The sequence below is a fragment of the Ranitomeya imitator genome, chromosome 2 (genome assembly GCF_032444005.1).
Source record: "Ranitomeya imitator isolate aRanImi1 chromosome 2, aRanImi1.pri, whole genome shotgun sequence".
In the NCBI taxonomy this organism is placed as follows: domain Eukaryota; kingdom Metazoa; phylum Chordata; class Amphibia; order Anura; family Dendrobatidae; genus Ranitomeya; species Ranitomeya imitator.
Window position 1 is genome coordinate 481,464,964 of NC_091283.1, and position 15,166 is coordinate 481,480,129.

The following is a 15,166-nucleotide window of genomic DNA, read 5'->3' on the forward strand; positions in this document are numbered from 1 at the left end:
CAGTCCAGAAATCTTTGCCTATAGGCTGCTTTTTGCATTGTCCATGCAATGAAGGCCTGATATAGCTGTGTTGGTGGGAACAATGTTCTCACCAGCAAGTTAGTTTCCTAACTATCAAAATTTCAACTAACCAAGATCAGGTGAAACCTATATTTGACTCCAAAAACCCTGTTGAGCCCTTATTTTTCCAGTCATGGAAATTCTAGATGGTTTCAACTCTGTTCCCTACAGCTAAATTATTCCTTTAGTTTGAAGGGAACCTTTCTCTTTATTTCCCCATCCTACCGCTTCGGTATTATTGTTCAACTTTCCCATAGATTACTCATCTTAAAAGCTAAGCATTGTGTAGAAAATGGGAGTTCCAATCCCACACTGCATGCGCTATCAGTGTTCCCCCAACTCCGGTTCTCGAGAGCCACCAACAGGTCATGTTTTCAGGATTTCCTTAGTATTGCACAGGTGATACTTGCATCAGCTGGACGACCAAGAATCCCATCCATCACCTGTGTAATACTAAGGAAATCCTGAAAACATGATCTGTTGGTGGCCGGAGTTGTGGAACACTGTGCTAGATGATTACCTCCTCTTGGTGTGGGACAACTGTGATAAAGAGGGGTTTTCACAGCTTAAACATTGATAGCATATTGATATTCTAAGTTTCTTAAAACTCAAAGGGGGACCGATCACCAAAACTTCCATTGATTCCAAGATCAAATAGGCTACATCATTTGGTAAAATGCATCAGCTGTTTTACATTTTTTTTCCCTGTTTTATCGTCGCTCCTGTACAACGAGTTAACCCCCTAAGGATCATGTAATTCATATGTCGTCAGTATTTATGGTAGAAAAACCCATTTAGCTGCTCTCAAACCTGAGCGCTCAGGTTTAAGAGGAATTAAGCTTTAATCTTTTCTCTAATGTTACCTGGTTATGCCTCGTGGCTGAACCCACCGCTGCTCTATTTCTTCATGGCGTACAGATTGATCATCTGACATTTCTAACTGTTCTGGGTGATAAAATTCTATATATCTCATTATAATACGTAACCATGATGTCATGGACTACATGACATCCAATTACAATTGGATGTAATTGTAATGTTTATTTCTGGACTGTTTTCCTAAGAAATGATTAATTCTCCTGGTTTAAGGTACATAAAGCCTCCTATTGTGTGGACAGTGCCGCACCCCAGAATTATCCGTTTTATTGAATGCGCTGACCTGTTGTGTTACTTGCACTCCTCTCTCAACTTCAAGAACAGGTACTTTTTCTGTTCTTGAATTCCTTCTGCGTAACCAGCTTTAACAGAATGATTAAAGTTCCATTGACTTGTATGAACTCCCGGGGAAGCATTTTAATGATCTGCGGAATTCCAGTAAATAGGGTTAAAAATCACATCTCGTCTATTTCTTCACAATCATACTATCCATTGTGTAGGAGCAGGAGATGCATATTGAAGTGGGAAAAGATTTGGGATAAAAATACATTTTAATCTATGCTCATTTTAAGTTTATGAGTCCAGTGGGTGGTGTCACCTATTGACTAGGACCGCCCACCAGACTACTCGGCACCAAATGAGCAGAGATTTAATGGAATGTCATACCGAATCGTTTTGCCATAAACCTATATATCAGTCTCCTCAATAAAAAGCTGTTGGCAGACTTGACGGCATTTTCTTGTTGACAGGTTCCCTTTAATAAAAGATGTGGGGCTCCTTGTAACACTACCAGGTTCTGGACTTGATTTTGTTATGGCAGCCTATAAGGTACTGAAATCACAAGTTGTTTTTATTTTCGTGTCCATATACTGTTGCGATGTGCGTTTTTATAGCTGTGGTTTATGCACTTGGCCTTCTTAGTAACAAGTGTCGCTAAGACCCTGTCGGTGTCCGCACGCTTTACAGATGACAGGATGACATGGCCCATGTCCTGTACATGATGCGTGACAAGCCTCATTAAATTGCACCAAGGAAAATGTCTCAATCATCCTCCATTCATCCCATTTGATAGGGTCGGTGAAGCGGATCTAGGAAACACCGGGCTGTGTGAGGGCCTGGCAGAGGCGGCTGTCATGTCTCGCCTCGATTACGGCTCAGAGACACACAACATCCGATGGGCTGTGAAGATCCAGCTATTACTGCAGAATGGCGCTGGGGGTGAGTCAGTACTCTGCTGGCTAATATTGGACACATTGCCAACTCTCCCTGGAAGAGGCTGTTGTCCTTCCATGACCTTTCCATAGCAACAGGCTGCGATTTGTAATGAAGACCCCCCTCCTCTTCCGATCCGCTATCCGCTTGGCACTGGAACCTCAGAGCCCCGCGCTCGCTGCAGCCTGACTCGCCCGTACCCTATTATCACACCTCTGACAATGTGAATTCTGCCACTCTCTTCATCCTCTCACACATGGAGCCTGTCACATCTTACTGGCACAGGGCACAAATGAGGCACTGAAGCGTTTAGTGGACTCTAATCTCTGAGTTTCTGTAGCTGAGTGTCGGCCATATTATATACAGGCCGATAATGATAGTTTATTAGCGGTCGCAAAATAGTTTTTATGCAGTTATGATTTGACTCGTCCTTTAAAGCAGCGTTGAACTCACTCTATTATACTTTCATGTCTGTCATTTTAAAGATTTCACCCCCATAAATTAACATTTACCATTCATCAACCTGCAGTAATACATTCTACTATAAGCCATGTCTTGGGTATGTCTGATTCTGAGAAAGCTGGATGGAAGGATCTTACAAAGGGGCCAAAATCCCACTTTATACAAAAATTCTATCATTTTTTTTATTATTATTTCTTTACTTTTTAATTAATTTATTTTTTTCGTTTTATTTAGAAAAGGTTTTTAAGGCTCGTGTGGTTTTAAAAAGATTTGTGGCCCCAGTTCATTAAGACTGGTGGGCGAAACGTTTTGTGCCTCTTAATTGAATTCACTACATCTTTCAGCTGCCATGCGCCGGCATAAGAGACATCCGATACTCCAATCTAGGCCTGGGGTCCATTTTTGTTGTATTTTACACTACTTTTTGTAAACTATCAAACTCTTTGCCGCAACGTTTTGTAATGGTCTATTCCCTAAACAAGTTCAAGGAGGACCTGGATGACTTACAGGTTACGCGTACTAGGAGGACCTGGATGACTGACAGGTTACGCGTACTAGGAGGACCTGGATGACTGACAAGTTACGCGTACTAGGAGGAACTGGATGACTTACAGGTTACGCGTACTAGGAGGACCTGGATGACTGACAGGTTACGCGTACTAGGTTTTCTGATGAGATGTTGACCAAGGGAAGTAATCTGATTGCAATATGTGGCACCAGGAAGGCTTTTTTTTCCTTAAGGGGGGGAACATGCCCTCAATCAGAAAATACCAGCGCTTTGGACGCAGCATATTTTCGTTGCGTCTAAGTTGAACAATGCGGATTTACCGCATCCGATACATTCTATTGTGGAAATTGACATGCTGCTCTTCATAGACCCGCACCGCGGGTGAGTTTACACAGCGTCAAATAGAAATACAGTGGGCATGGGATTTCTACAAATCCCATCCACTGGGCTTGTATCGTAGAACGCAGCGTTTTGGACACAGCACAGGTGTCCTGTGTCAAAGGCTGCTGTTCCTGATCATGGGCACGTACCCTAATACGGCAAATTTTTACCTTTTGCCGTCCTCTGGATCATGGTGGGTTACGAGTTGAACTTGATGGACTTGTGTGTACTTCTTGGGTCAGATAACGCTGTTAACTGCAGATATTGGATTAATCTACAGTTTGCACTAGGAAGGGGCCCAGCCATTGTACTGAATGTGCAAAACCCTGGAGAAAATTAACTTTGTTCCTCCCGGAAGCCACCAGCTTTCAGTCACAAAGTCGTGCTAGCGCGACTACAATTACCGCCTACAGCACTGTGATCGTCGGCTGTAAGTAAGCATCGGCACTCTGACAGGTCTTCAGCAGTGCAGAGCAAGCTGCCAGACATGCTCATAGCTGCCACTTACAGTATAGTACTTGATGACTGCAGCCGCACCTATATGACTGAAAGCCGGCGGCTTCCAATAGGAGTAAAATTCATTTTCTCCCTGGTGCTGCACTTTCATAACACTATTAACCTGCAGATTAACCGTATTACTGCAGGTTAATAGCATTATCAAACTTGAAAGGTCCCTTTTTATACCATGAAATTAGGATGATTTTGTTGACCGTGTTCAGCAAGGCTGAACTTTACTAAGCTCCATTTGTTCTTTAAAAAGTTCTGTGAGCTGACGTAAAAAATGCTAAAAGTGACAACATTCTTGTTCACCTGTGAGTTGCTGAAAAAGTTAGCCCCATTTCACACAGTTTTCTACTAGCATATCGGTGCAAACTGTTTGAAGAATTGGGGTGCCTGCCTTCTAAACTTTGTTCTGCAATTTAAGGGCATTTAGTACCGGATAATAATCATCCAAATGATTGTTCCCAATCATTGAGCGACGATCATTTGCTTCATGATCGTCAATTGCATGTTTTATTTGGACCTAAACATTGTCGTTCCTTAGCACATCCACCCTTGTAAACCGGTATCTATCTACGTGTTGTTTTTAAGGGAAAAAGCATGAGCTAATCTACAACAATCATCAAGCAAATATACGATTATTGCTGCATGTTAGAGCATGTCCTTTGATCGATCGTTCAAGAATTGCTTTTACCGATGGTCTGACCATTACCATCCATTACCATCTATGAGTAATGATCTTTGTTGCTTCCTTATTTCCCATAGAACTTTCCTGTACGGATCAGTTCCATGTGGCTGTGCGCCCATCAATCACGTTGATATGCCATATTTGTCTTTCAGACATAAATGTACTTACTAATAAAATAATTCTATAATATTAATTTGCACATTTCTAGTAACGCTCAAGGAATTCCTTTAAGCTGTGGTGTAGGTTTTCTGGTTTTCTATCTTGTGTGGTTATCCTTGTCCCAGAGTCCATATTGCACGCTGAGGATTGATGGGTTGTGTTAGTAATGATGAGATGCGCGGAGTTCCTGGACTGTCTGATGGTCATTAGATTTGGTTTGTGGGCCGCCTCTGTAGGACACCGGTGATGCATTCCCTGGGGACTGCTGGTTGGAAGTATGAGCAAGCGAGTCTCATTTTCCTGTTCTTCTGTATCGTGTTGGTGGGAGGAGGAGGATGAGCACAGATAATGGGAAGGAGGAGGTTAGTCATTACATAGAAAGTGGTAGCAAAGAGATGATGAGCTGAATATCAATATCTTCATGCAAAAGTGCTTTATATCTATTCTTCTTATAGCTTTGTCGTTGGTCACTTTCAAAGGAGGAGGATGGGCTGTACATGAAGGACTGGTACATGAATGACTCGTGGGTTTTGTCGCTATGTTCTATGAAGTTTACATTTGGACTAAACTTTTTTGTTTGTAGATAAATTGTTTCAAATTGTTTTTTTTTCTGAAGAGTTGGTCTACCCTTTAAATAGACCTTTGTGTGGCTAGTATTTTTGTGTGGTTTTTATTTGTTTATTTTACTAGCGCTATTAATTCCACAATGCTTTACAGACATCATCTTCACTGTCCCCATTGGGGCTCACAATTTAATTTCCCTATCAGTATGTCTTTGGAGTATGTGTGGAAACCGGAGAACCTGGAGGAAACCCACGCAAAAACGGGGAGAACATACAAACTCCTTGTAGATGTTGTCCTTGGTGGGATTTGAACCCAGGACCCCAGCATTCTATGCTTTTCTTGAAGTATATATGTACCTGATATTATGTGGCTGTATACTGATCAGTCTGTTCTATAGTCTGTGGTGAAAGCTTTACCTGCACTCCTATGTATACGTACAGATTTATAAAGTGTTGGTCTTCCAACATTTCCACTATTAGGTGGTTCCAATTATTGGCAACCGGCATGCTCCGTTAGGTAAGCTGTGTGATTGGCGTTGTTAGGGTAGATTTGGGGGGCGGCACTGTGTATTACATTGTAATGGGTGTGACTTAAAGAGGATGTCTATCCAGCTAAAAAATGCTCATCATTGTTTTCTATATGTAAAATTAAAATAATCTGACAAGAAGTTCCGCTCAGCAAGTTATTATTATTATTATTATTATTTATTTATATAGCACCATTGATTCCATGGTGCTGTACATGAGAAGGGGTTACATACAAGTTACAAATATCACATACAGTAAACAAACTAACAATGACGGACTGATACAGAGGGGCGAGGACCCTGCCCTTGCGGGCTTACATTCTACAGGATTATGGGGAAGGAGACAGTAGGTTGAGGGTTGCAGGAGCTCCTGTGTTGGTGAGGCAGTAGCTCCGGTGTTGGTGAGGCGGTAGCTCCGGTGTTGGTGAGGCGGTAGCTTCCATAGTGATGAGGCAGCAGCGGTGTCAGTGCAGGCTGTAGGCTTTCCTGAAGAGATGAGTTTTCAGGTTCCGTCTGAAGGATCCGACTGTGGTTGATAGTCGGACGTGTTGGGGCAGAGAGTTCCAGAGGATGGGGGATAGTCGGGAGAAGTCTTGGAGGCGATTGGATGAGGAGCGAATAAGTGTGGAGGAGAGAAGGAGGTCTTGGGAGGACCGGAGATCACGTGAGGGAAGATATCGAGAGATTAGTTCAGAGATATATGGAGGAGACAGGTTGTGGATGGCTTTGTAGGTCAGTATTAGCAATTTGAACTGGATACGCTGAGGGAATGGGAGCCAGTGAAGAGATTTGCAGAGGGGGGAAGCGGAGGAGTAGCGAGGAGAGAGATGGATTAGTCGGGCAGCAAAGTTAAGGATGGACTGGAGAGGTGCAAGGGTGTTAGCAGGGAGGCCACAGAAAAGGATGTTGCAGTAGTCAAGGCGGGAAATGATGAGGGCGTGCACAAGCATTTTAGTAGATTGGGGGTTGAGGAAAGGACGGATCCTGGAGATATTTTTGAGCTGGAGGCGACAGGAGGTGGAAAGAGCTTGGATGTGTGGTTTGAAGGACAGGGCAGAGTCGAAGGTTACTCCGAGGCAGCGGACTTCGGGTACAGGGGAAAGCATGATGTCATTGACTGCGATAGATAGGTCAGGTAAGGAAGATGTGTGGGATGGAGGAAAGATGATGAGTTCAGATTTGTCCACATTGAGTTTGAGGAAGCGAGAGGAGAAGGAGGATATGGCTGATAGGCACTCTGGGATTCTGGACAGCAGAGCGGTGACGTCTGGGCCAGAGAGGTAGATCTGAGTGTCATCAGCATAGAGGTGGTACTGGAATCCATGGGACTTTATGAGTTGTCCCAAGCCAAGTGTATAGATTGAGAAGAGTAGGGGTCCTAGAACAGAGCCTTGGGGGACTCCAACAGAGAGAGGGTGGGATGAGGAGGTAGTATGGGAGTGGGAGACGCTGAATGTGCGGTTGGAAAGGTACGAGGCGATCCAGGATAGGGCGAGGTCTTTGATGCCAAAGGAGGAGAGCATCTGCAGTAGGAGGCAGTGGTCAACTGTGTCGAAAGCAGAGGACAGGTCTAGAAGGAGGAGTACAGAGTATTGTCCAGTAGCTTTGGCGGTAAGTAGGTCGTTAGTGATTTTGGTCAGGGCAGTCTCAGTTGAGTGATGGGGGCGGAAACCAGATTGTAGATTGTCGTACAACAAGTTAGATGAGAGGTGGGAGGAGAGTTGATAACAAATCTTTAATACTTTGTTTAGGAAACATTAATTTTTATGAAAAATTTAACAACGCTCTTCGGGCACTTTGCTTACATTTACTCATGGTGTGTTTGCATAAACATTGTCTAAAAAAAATAGTGCAAAATGCCATTATATTCAAAGGGGTTGTCCCATAGACAGTCTATTTTAATCATTAGATCTTGGAATAAAGATAAGTTCCAGAACTGGATTTGTTGGAACAAAAAAAAAAAAATCTTGTACTGAGATATTTTATATGTGCCCATGCTGTGTACTGTGCGATGGCTGTGTCTTACCGTATGGCCGGGATCACACATGCGAGAAACACGTCCGTGTCTCGCATGTGAAATCCAAGCTCTGGCGCCGGCACTGTGGAGCGGAGCGTGCGGCCGCATAGCAACACATGGAGCCGCACGCTCCGCTCTGGAGTGCCGGCGCTAGAGCTTGGATTTCACATGCGAGACACGGACCTGTTTCTCGCATGTGTGATCCCGGCCTGTAGGACATGATCTGGTCATACCACATCTCTTGGCCAGGGTCGGAAGAAAAAGAAAGTATACAGACAGGCAGCACGGGATCACAGCTGATTATTTCTGTGAGGTAAAACAGGTTTATAATCAAGCAGGGAAATGTTTTACCTCACAGAAAGAATCAGCTGTGATCCCCTGCTGTCCTGTCTGTATACTCTCTTTTGTGTCCTTCCCCTGCCCAGGAGATGAGGTATGATCAGACCATGTCCCTGTACGGTCAGACACAGCCATTACACAGTACACAGCAGGGGTACATTTATATGATTATCTCAGCACAGGAACTTTTTTTTTTTTTAACAAATCCATTTGTGGAAATTATTTTTATTAGATGATTTATCTATCTGAAATCTACTTTGTTCATGAGACAACCCCTTTAAATATGCAATTAGTCAATCGCTGTATCTGCTATTAACAATAGGAAATAGGCCGTGATGAAGTTCTGGGACAGACCAAAACATTAGCTGTCCTGTCTTTTTCCACATGCTGACATATTAATTGCCTATTTGAGTGGTAATTTGCGCTATTATTTGGAGGAACATTCTCCACTACAGAGCAATGCTGTCTTGCTACAAGTGCCGACCAGAAATGTTCAGCGCCAGTGCTCGTCGTCCAGTTTCGGAAGTTCTAAACTTCTAATTAGTAATGTTCTGACTGAAACTGGCGACTAAGCCAGCCCCCTCCTCTCTAAAAGCCGTGACCAAGGGACTGACTCTGACAGATGTGGTGAGAGAATGCTGCTGACCAAATTGAAGAGTTGTTGAGACAGACGTCTGATGCCGACCAGGTCTTGTGCAGACGATCTATTTTAATTAATAAGGCAAGCGCACAATATCTGCCGAGAATCGAAAGGTCAGCAACTGTGAGGCGTGGTGCTGCAGCTTCTCTCTTCGAAGCACGAGGTACTGCACCACCCTTAAAAAAAAGTTTTACATTTGGAAACAATAATGGGCTTTTTCTGCCGTCGGATAACCCCCTTATATTGAGTAGGGAATTATTCTCTGAGGGTGGTGTAGACATGGTGTCCGCTGTGACATTACACTAAAATTGGGAGCTGGTGCACACGACAAACTGAACTCTTCTATACATACGTGTGAAGATATAAGAGTCCAGGAAATGTCCAGATGATTGCTTTCTTATTGACTTCACAGGACCAAAACACAGTGGTGACAGAAGCGGCCACAAAGAGCTCCTCAATAACCTGCATTCATCGGTGACCCCCTGGTTACTATGGTTATATAGGATTTTTGTTTGTCTCTCATTGAGCTGATTAGTGTTGGCCTAGCAGCCGGGTCCTGGTAATGACACTGCTGCCCGGGATACAACAGCAGCGCTAATATTTTATTAAGACCTCTTAATTGATTATTTGGCTTACCTATTTTCTAAGGAAGTCTTTGCTATTTTGCTATTTCTGTCTAATAGACATCTACACACCTTGGAAGGATGCAGTAAAATATGGAATAAGGTTTTATCTGAGCATGCTCAAGTGCTAACAGAGTGACTTCGGCGTGTTCAAATATTCTGTTTGAGTCCCCGCGGTTGCATGTCTCGCGGCTTTTCAACAGATGCGGGGATTGCCTAACAAACGGACAATCCCTGCATATGTTGCTGCTGTCAAACAGCCGCAAGACACGCAGGAGAAGGACTCGAACATAGTATTCCATTGACACATCATCACTGTTTATGGGTGATCCGTTTCTTCGCAGCTAACCCCCCGTAATACCACCCAAGTCATAACTTTGATTCCATCGGTAATAAAGTATCTGAAGTATGACGTAGTCTACAGTATCTCGGGTTCAAAGCATGTCTAGGCAGATTAAATATGCTTGTTTTAGGTGAATTTTTTTTAAAATCGCCTATTGTATATATGTATGTCTACTCTTTCTGGTCATTGTATGACTTGTATACTGCATTTTTCACCAGTTATCCCCTCTGTACGTTATATTGCCAATATTCTTTTGTCCTGAGCTAGTGAGGGGAGAATAGCTGTTTTGTTAGGCAGTACGCCAAAATGTGAAGGATTCCCGCTCTCCTGCCTCTATGTAGCACATGTTCAGAAGCAGCTGCAGAATGGAGGACATTATAAATCAGTATTGAGCAGTGTGGTTGTGAATCCAGCTCTGGGGTGAGAAAAAACTCTAATTGAAAAGCTGCAAAAGGATCTGTGTCTCTACCTCTCTCACTCTGTCCCTGCCCTCCTCTCTCTATAGATTTTAATAAGCAGTAACAGTCTGATGCCCAGTTGAGCTGGCAAGAAGTCTTACGCAGGATTGATTTTAGCAGTTTTTTTTAGCAAAAATGATGAATTTTAGGGCTTATTTCCACTTGCGAGAAACACGTCCGTGTCTCGCATGTGGAAACGAAGCTCTGGCGCCGGCACTTAGGAGCGGAGCGTGCGGCCGCATAGCAACACATGCAGCCGCTCGCTCCACTCTGAAGTGCCGGCGCCAGAGCTTCGTTTCCACATGCGAGACACGGACGTGTTCCTCGCAAGTGGAAACAAGCCCTTAGAGGCAGTGAATAGAAATCAAAGTGGCTCATATGTGGAGAAAAAAGTAGATCTCTGATAAGAGAGATATCAAAGTCTGTTATTTTCCCGTGTACTATTGATTTATGCAAAGTTTATTGAAACAGTAGTGACCATTTGAGGAGTACAATCACACGCCCAAATTTTCTTACACTATCATACTATAGCAGGAGGAATAAGTACACAGAATTCTTTAAAAAATAAATAAAATAAAGTAAAAAAACAGAATCGATTTAATGGGTAATTCAAATATTATTTTAGACATGTCGAGAGAGGTAACTGAGCTTCTTTATTGGTCAGCACTTAGGTAGTTCACGGGAAGGTCCACAGATACCCGAACTCGCTACTTCTGACACATGCTCTCATGATGGCTGTCTCTAGAAGAGAAGGAAAGGAATAATCTGCGGGATGAGGGGCACACTTTGCACCCCCAGCAGAGCATTCTGGTTCTTTTTTTTTTGCTAGTGCACATGTACTATATTGGATTGGTCTGATAGACTTACTGCTCTGTGCTTGTTTGGCTGGTGGGCAGACCTAGCCTCGTCACTGATATAGTGCGCTAACGTTGCGGTGTTGGCGGGGCATGGGTAGGGGTTATGGCCTCATTTCTGTGTCCTTGTAATGTGATTGCAGAAGCCGTACATTCATTATTTTTCCATAGTGTCATCTTGAGGTTGCTGGGGCACCTTGGACATCAACAACCGGAAAAGCAGAGTCCTACATATAACTCTAGAAGCTGGAACAGTAAGTGCCCAGAACAGTCCTTGGCAGGTAGATTGATGGTGTTCTGGTCTTACGCCGCCCTTCCGCACTTGGTGTTGTCGCCCGTCTGCTCTATTGTACGTCACTCTGATTAATCGCTTCTTGTCTGCTGAGTTTTCAGTAATGACTAGATGGGTATGGGTCAGGGGAACACCGCTGCGTCACAGACAAGTAATCCGAGATTGATTTAACCTTTTACAGTAAGGCATGAAAGATTGTGGACACCTGGATCTCACATTCATAAGACCTTCCTGATGCGCTGATCATTGAGCATCGATGAAGCTGGACTACATTTTCCTGGTCGGAAAGTTTTTCTCTAGAGTTTGAAACATAACGACGGGATTTCTTCACCATTCAACCTAAAAAAAACATCAATGAAGTTTGGGGTGATTGATGAGGTGGTTGTTCTGATTAGAGTCCCTATCCATATCTCTCATGTTTTCCTTACTAGGAAATCTTCTTTTATGGACGACTCTGCTTAGTAGAACAGTAGTGATCCCATTGGGGTTTCTAATATTTTTAACATCAAGAACAACTTGCATAACGTAAAGAAAAAAAAATTAGAGAACTCTGTAGATCAAATCCAATGCAATGGAGAGAGTTGGTTATTGTTGTAATCCATTAAAAGTCATATCAGTCATATAATCATAACTCAAGACAACAATATGAACATAGCCTAAAGCTGTATCTATATTTAAAGGAAACCTGTCACGTCATTTAAAGCAACTAAACTGTCCCAGTGCATTGTTCGTGATGCATTGTGTATCATGAAGACTTTTTTCTTTAAAAACAGTGCTGTAATGATGTCCAAAAAGCACTTTATATAGTTATATGGTACCTGCTCGTTTCTGTTCATTCATGGCGTTGCCATCCACTCCATTTGATTGATTTCCCTGATTGCGCCGACATCATTGGAATCTTGCGCAGCGTGGCCGCACCTTTCCGGGCACACGCTAGCTAATCTACACAGCTAACAGGTGCCTGCAAAAGCCGCTGTTAACTTATTAAATTTCTGACAGCGGCATTTAACTTACGCTTCCCGGAAGCACGTTCTTTATCCCACCCATTGGCGACCCCATTATGAATGTGGGTAGTGCTCTAAGTCAGAAAAACCAAGATACTTGCCCCAAAGTTCCTATGCTGAGGAACAAGTTCGTGCTTCGGGGTAGCCTGTGGGCAGGTCTTTCCTTGGTTTCTCTGGTTTAGAGCAGGAAGATAAGACTCTGTCTACAGTCCCGTCCCGTAGGGCGGGGCATTAACTGAAAACTGCTGACACTGATTACACAAGAACCACTAGAAGGATTTCTTCACCCTAGGTATCATTTAATCAGTTTAACAGTGCCAGCCTGACAATGCCTGTAGTTTACCATAGCTGACCAATTCACTTTTAACAATAGAATTCACCAAAGCGGATTTAAAAGGGCAGAAATGTGACTGGCAGGCTTTGTAGGGAAGATGACACCCTCTGCAAGAGCCATGTTGTCAGTCATTGAGCACTTCGGAGATTACATGGCTGTTTGCTTGATTTACTAATTTGATCATTTTGCTGTTTTATACGATTTTGAGGCAAATTTGAAAATTCCCCTTGCAGCACCATTCCTATTGTTTTGTAGGAGTTAATCATTCCTATCCACCATGGCTTTAGCTTTCTTTCTCCAAAACTTCAGGAATCCCCTGAGTATCTACATCTATTTCTTCGCTCCGTCAGGAGAACTTTATCAGCATGTTTTCCCATCCCAGCAGCCATCTGTAGTGTGAACATGAACATTCTCTTCTCCTACACAGCTCAGGGCGGCTCAATCCCTGACAGGTGTTTACTGCAGGAAAGGACCAAGCTAGAAAGACATGCAAGCTACAAAATCTGTACAGGAAAAACTACTCCTGACGCCCACACTCAGCGGAGGCAACCATTTTGTGATTGCCACCCGTCAGTACAACAGAAATGTTGTTCACCAGCAATGTGTCTGGTTTCTAGTAAATGGAGTTTAAAGATAATAAGATGCAAAATTCACTGTGCCCCCACCTAAGAAATGTCAGAGCGATGTAACTAGTATCTTCTAGATGTAAAGTCTTCATGGTAGCAAAAAAATATGCACGTAAACTGAGCATAATGTCCTCCTACTCCTGATGACGTCTGATTTGGCAAACGTTTTCACTAATGTGTCAGTATGGCAGTATGGAGGCAAGGAGCGCTAGGCTCTGTCACTTTTTATGAAGTATATGTTTTTTTTATCCCCCCCCCATACATGCTAACAATCTATGGGGGTCTAGTTGCTCAGATTCCCTCCAATTGCTTCCCCAAAATACAATCTGGAGGAAGCAACTCATCAGGCAGAAGCAATCAGAAGGAATGTTTTCTAGGTATCTCAGCAACTCTGCTAGAACCTATTCGTCATCCTCATTGTCTTGTGTGTGGATGAAAGTCAACTGACTGCAGCAGACGCCTCTCCCCCCTCTCTGCCTTAAGTAGTACAAAATATTGCTAAGCTCCCTACCCCGACTGAAAATTGGATGTAACTGACCATCAGAGGATTTGACCTTTGTATGTTCTGCAGGATATCTAAAAGACTGAACATTTTAGGACCAAGTAGAAAATGCTGCAGACTAACAAACCGTGAATACAAATATACAGTGTGTCCGTAAGGTCATGGTGCACTTTCATAGTTTACATTTTGGCGCCCTTTCTCCGGCCCAATCATATCAGGCCTGTTCATGAGGAGCGATAACAAGAACCAATCAAACAACACAAACTCATTTAAGCTGTTGCTGAGCCCCTAGTCAGATGAACCCCTGATAAACTGAACTCTGATTAATACACTGCCAGGTCTGTGACATCATGCAACCACAAGCTTATGCTATCGTTTGGATGTGTGTAGGGCAACAAATGGAGCCCACATTGAACTGCACTGAATAGGTATGAAACTGGGAGAGTTTTTCTTTTATTTGGAGCAGATTTTACATTTCTATTTTTTTTGTTGCTTTCCAGTAAAATTCAATAAACCTCACAGAAAAAGGCAGCTGTATTTACGAACACCAGGTCACATGTACTAACTACAGGATGCAGCGAGCAGCTATTATAAAGGTGGAGGCTGCACACCTACCAATCTTGGAGGGGGTTGTCTGGTTTACAGCCCATTAGTAATACCTATACTATTTGATCAGGTAAACTGATTAAAATCCCCCAAGCTAACACCATAGGGCCTGTCTGCACCCTGCAAATGATGAAGAATGTTTGACAAAAAATGTAAAAGGTGCATAAAGTATTTTTCGATATTTTGTCAAAATACGCAAGCTCGCAACCTTCGTCAAGGATCCTCATTGCCTTGCGAGTCCCTACATTTAAAACGAAACACATCTCACATATAATTAAAAGATACCACAGAAAAAGGCAGACAAATTTACCAACACCAGGTCACAAAATTAGCAGGCCCCTTATCTGTGTACCAGGCAGCCCTCCATAAATTGGTCGGCGTGTGAGTGATTGTTTCATAAGTACTTTGCACCTGTGCTGCCCCCCACCTTTATCTTGGTCGCATACTGTAGTGCGCTAGTATTCTGACCTGGTGTTGCTATATATGGCTGCCTTTCTTCTGTGATGTCTATTTGATATGCCATAAAGGCTCCCATACACTCAAGGAAAATTGTTTGAACTCTGTGATTGTGACCGAAAAGGTCATCTTTCA

General features: G+C 43.2%; 1 protein-coding gene across 7 annotated transcripts in view; it reads left to right on the forward strand.

The window, feature by feature from the left end:
- The window catches only part of TANC2 (tetratricopeptide repeat, ankyrin repeat and coiled-coil containing 2), a 656,536-nt gene that overhangs the window by 538,012 nt on the left and 103,358 nt on the right, over positions 1-15,166 (forward strand). Inside the window, exon 1 of one of the 7 annotated variants that reach the window (XM_069751352.1) lies at positions 2,092-2,154. The exons of the other annotated variants lie outside the window; for them this stretch is intronic. The gene's annotated coding sequence lies outside the window, so the exon portion shown is untranslated. Of the gene's footprint in view, positions 1-2,091; positions 2,155-15,166 lie in introns of those variants that run through there. 7 annotated transcript variants of the gene reach the window in all.